Below are 5227 nucleotides of genomic sequence, written 5' to 3'. Positions count from 1 at the left end.
AAAAAAAAAAAAAATCAAAGTACCATACCTATGGAGCTGATGATCACCAGCTGAATCGCTAATAATTCTTGTACGTGTTAAGAGCCATTACATATTAATTATTTATTCTGTAGGGTATAGTGGGCTAGTGTGGTGACATCTTTTCGGAAATTAGGACAACAAGATGATAAAAGTTAAACGCTTTTTAACCGTATCATTTGCTAATTATGGGGAGAGTATTTCTTACAAGTCCAGTACTGTAATAAAGAATCTGTGCTATACACTAATGAAGGATTGGAAAATGGTATCATCTATAAATAAATGAGTAAGAAAGAGAGGGATTGGAAATGATATCATCCATAAGCAAAAGAGAGAGAAATTTATTTTTCATGAGGTATTAGTAATTTTGCTTTCTTTGATTTCAATTACCAACAACGGAATCCCTTATTACAAAACAAGTAATAGTTTAGGAAAAAAATTTCCTTGGGTGGAGGAAAAAATAATGCATCTAGGCCACTATCAGTCCACCTTTATTGTACAAAGTTACTTAATAACCCCCTCCCTCCCCAACCGTTCTCGATGCCCATGAGCTCATCCCAAGGTTCCCACACCCATCGCTGAAGGAATTTCTCCTTTTCCATGGGTGAATTGAAGGGAAACTGCCTCCATTAGTTAATGAATTAGGGCTTATCAGTCATTTCACAAGTATATACTATCAAGCTTTAAAATCCCCCTCAAAACTAGGAGATAGATTTCCCCTCAAAAAAATAAATAAAAAAAATAAATACTTGATGCTTGAAATGGGATACCTAAAACATGTGTGTCAATTGTCCCTTGTTTGTTATTTATATGATAAATGGGATGCAGTGTAAGATAGGAAAAAAGCAAAAGTTTTCCTATCACCCACCTAGGGTGAAGTGAGAATCACTTCATCCACGGTGAATTGGCACTACGATTGGACTCTTGGAATTGTAAGTCTCATTATTAACCTCGCCACTACTAATGAAAGTACAAAATATATTTCCTAAGAGCTAGGAAGATCCTATGACTGAAATGCTTCTCTCCTCTTTCACCGTGGGTTAAGGACTCAATCCTAGGGGGGATACATTAATAATTGGTCCATGGGTAAAGGACTCATTTCTAGAGAAAAACATTACATTGCGATGATCATGTAATGTTTTCACCATATGTGGGCTAGCATCTAAGTCATTGTAGTATGGATTAGTTGATTGGTGTTGACTGATTGGCTTGTTTGGATGAAGCCCTGTATGAGAGGTAATCTTTTTAGTAGGCACAGACTTCAGTTAATCCATTCTTAAAAGTGTAAAGTCTATTTCTTATATATGTGTAGGCTTATTAAAAACTAATTAGCCCATTATGGGAGAGGCATCGGTTGTTCAGTCTGACAGGATTTGTCAATACTCTCGATCAGTTTATATAATATTAGCAATGCACATTAGTTGCTTACTCTGGCAATTGTGTAGACAACGATTATGGATAATTCTTCATCAAATCAAATCTTACATTGATTATTCATGTCATGTTTAATGATTGGTCATATTGATATTGTGAAACTTTTTCTTGAGCTTATCATCATCTTGATCAAATCAGAAATCTCTGGTCCACTGATCTTCAACCTTGTCTACCATATCTTAATTAAATTTGGCCAATCTCTAATTGATTTGCATGAGTTGTTGATTGTTTATCCGCAACGGATAAATCCTTCAAATGATTCACATGAGCTGGAAGCAAGTTGTCTATTTGCTTTCAGGCACCTTTAATTTAAAAAAACCAAATAAATACCAGAGATTGGCATGCATGCATGCCCACTTTGCAGTTCAATTCGATCAAGGCAAGATATTTTTCTTTTTGGCCTTTAGTTAACTTCTTCAATAATTAATTCTGCGTAAACACATATTTTAATTTCATCGCGACATATACTTTAATTAAGATCAGGAGAATCTGGGACAATTAATTAGAAAGTCAAGTATTGTTAGGTCCCTAGCTATAATGTGGACTGAGAAACTAATTGTAAGCTTTTCTATAGCTAGGACATGATATGTTTTATAGGCTTACTTACTTTTATATATATTAATGCATTTTGAGTTAAGTTAGCCGTATATAGTTCACACCATAGAAAGGATGTATACATACTTCAATTATCCTCAAAGAGGTTTCTTTCACATTTGGTCTGATCCATATGAAAAGTAAGCAGATCGAGTTTCTTTCAATTTTTCTTTGAAGTACTTCTACCTACTCTTTCTTCAATCCATTTTCGAAGCTAAGAAGAATTAATGGAAGCTAATATAAGTCATGACAGATGACTTAGTTTTTTTATTTTTTATTTTTTTATGAAAGTGTAATCACACAAATCATACACCAATCCCAAAAGGTTAATCGAGTTTAACAGATGACTTAGAGTTGATCTATATCTGGTGGAAGCTTCTTTACCTTAATCATACTTGATTAATACGATGGATTCGGCTGAAAGTAGGAAAATAACTTTTCATATATGAAGAAATGGTGGGTGGCACTACGTACGAACCACTATTCAAGGTTTTGACATTGCTGGTATCCGGCCGATACAATATGATACTGATACCATTAGGGGTGGTATCAGTACAAGGGAGGATAAATTGGTTCAAAAAACCAAGGTATTGATATTTTGACGTTAAAATAATTTAATCTAACCCGATGTAGCCGATCCATTCAGTATAGGTATTGGTATCAATATCAGACGAGACAGATATGAGACGGAAACCAATAACTTAGACCTTGTTATGTTGAGTTTGACAGGGTGGAGGTAGTTCGTGGTGCTTGTATATTGCTAGTATTTCTTTCTTTTCATATATGTATGTAGGATCCGGATCCTCTACTTCCGCCTGTCTGGTACTGCCGTGCACCCCACACATAGGAAGGCGGTATTTTTGCCACCCTGTTGTGTCTAAGGTGCACACGGCAATACAGGTAGGCGGAAGTAGAGGATCTTGATTCTATGTATGTATAGTAGTAGGTTTACGTACGGGCCGGGTACCTATAGGCCTTGGGCTTGGATAATTAATTAAGCTCGACTTTGTCGATCGATTTGGCTTTGTCCTGAGGAAGATGTTATTTTTATCCTCTCAAGTGTGATGCACACTACCTAGTGTGGAAAAATTTTTGCTGCTACGCCCATAGCAGGAATGTTCCTGCTACAAGGCTAACAGCCAAGGAAATGAAATAATTCACTTCCCCTTTGGGTTCATAAATACCCTCCTAGGTTTTAGTATTTTCTAAAATACCCCATTAAGATTCCATTTCCTTGGCTGCCAGCCTTGTAGCAGCAAAATTTTGTCCACCTAGTGTACCTTTAAAGTGCAACGGACGGTAGCCACTGCACTTGGTAGGATAAAATTCCAATGCACAAGTGAGGTGCATCGTTGGATGCTGCACCGCACTTGAGAGGATGAAGACCCGAGGAGTTGCAGTTTGAAGTGAAAGTTTTGAAACATCTTTTCTTCGATCGGTGTGGTACACACAACGTAATCAGTACATATAATTAGGGGTGTAAATGAATAGCCGAAATCCATTTTCGTATCCGTTTAGTACTATTCGAATCCGTCCGAAAGCTAAATGGATGCGGATATGGATAGACTATAGCTATCCAAAAAGCTATATTTACATGTAAACGGATAAAATATCCGATCCGCATCCGTTTAGCACTATCCGAATCCGTCCGATAGCTAATCGGATGCGGATGCGGATATAGCACTATCTGAGCTGATGAGGCATAAAACACCCTACCTATCGGAGGTTGCCACGTGGCTGATCCGACCTCAGTCCAAAAACCGAGTTGAGCCGAGCAGGAGAATTGGCCGACCCCATCTTCGATAAGTCATCTGACAAGGCCAGGCTCGAGCGAGCTGGCCGGTGGTTGAGGCCGAGCTCATACAGGTCAGCCAGACTCCTAGCCGAGCTTGAGGCCGAGAACCACCTCTCGGACCAACCTCCTCTGCCGACCCCTTGGGCCGACCTCCGAGGCCGAGCCCTCCTCCACTGAGGTTGCCATAGCACCCCGCCGGGGATCTCTGGGCCACGTCAGCACATCCCGAGAATCACGGGATAGGGATCGAGCCACGATCCCAGCACAGCATGGAATCGCACTCTACATGGACTCTTACCTTAATAAGAGTCCGACCCCAAAAACGACTCTCCACTCCACTCTATGCGGGAGAACCTTCCGAAAGAAGGACTCCTACCATACTAGGACTCTTCCAACCGTCTCATCTCCTCCTCACTCTATAAATACCCAGGTATGGAGCACGATTCCTCATCTCACTTTTACTAGCAGATACGCTGTTGCACTGGAGACCTGACTTGAGCATCGGAGAGTCCTAGGCCGGAGCCACACCGGCCCTCTTGTGCTCATTGCTTGGTTTTTGCAGGCTCATCCGCAGGCGAACCAAGCACCGGAGGTTTTAACACGCAACAGATTTGGCGCCGTCTGTGGGAACGACATCAGCAAGCATCGTCGTTTCTTCCAATTCCAAGAGCAATAACAATGGTGCACACTAGGTCAGGGCAGTATGGCTCGACTTCCCGCACGAAGGAGCCGCAACCCGTTGGGCAGACGAGGCAATCACCGCCCCCCGAAGCCTCTCGGCATGGGATAAACAGAAGACCCCCTAGGGCAGGGGGTGCGCAGCCCATCACGGGCACCATTCCCCCACCAGAGAGTGGGAATGGGGGAGGTGCGCTAACCACGGCCGCGGCTAGCCGGGTACAGGCCGAGCCAAGCTTGGACGGGATGGGCCTACCGGCACCGCCACCCTTGCCGGAGAGTTTGGACCCCGAAGCCTCGGCCAACAATCGACAGGTTATGGATTTGCAGCTGCAGATGCTCCACACCAACGAGATGTTGCGCACCTTCATGAACCGGATGGCCCGAGGCGGGCTGATGGGCCAACCACTGGCCGCGCCCCCTCCAACCCCGGTGCGCGCAGAGAGAAATTTGTAGCAAAATGGTGGCCGGCGTAGAGCCGAGCCGAGTCGAGCCGCGTCCTCACACCCGTCTCGTCAGAAGACCCCACCTCCGCGCCCTAGTAGAGGCGCTCGGCGGGATGAACGAGAGCATCGCCAAAGCCCGCGAACAGGGCAGGAAATCGAACCAGCCGGCTCGGTAGCAAGGAGGTCGGTATTTTTTGGACGGCTCAGAGAGGACGAACAGCCGAGGAGAGTCCGAGAACAAGGGAAAGAGTCAGTTGAAAGG

This window comes from Telopea speciosissima, chromosome 8 (assembly GCF_018873765.1).
Source record: "Telopea speciosissima isolate NSW1024214 ecotype Mountain lineage chromosome 8, Tspe_v1, whole genome shotgun sequence".
NCBI classification, from domain to species: domain Eukaryota; kingdom Viridiplantae; phylum Streptophyta; class Magnoliopsida; order Proteales; family Proteaceae; genus Telopea; species Telopea speciosissima.
Note: the sequence above shows the minus strand (reverse complement) of the source record.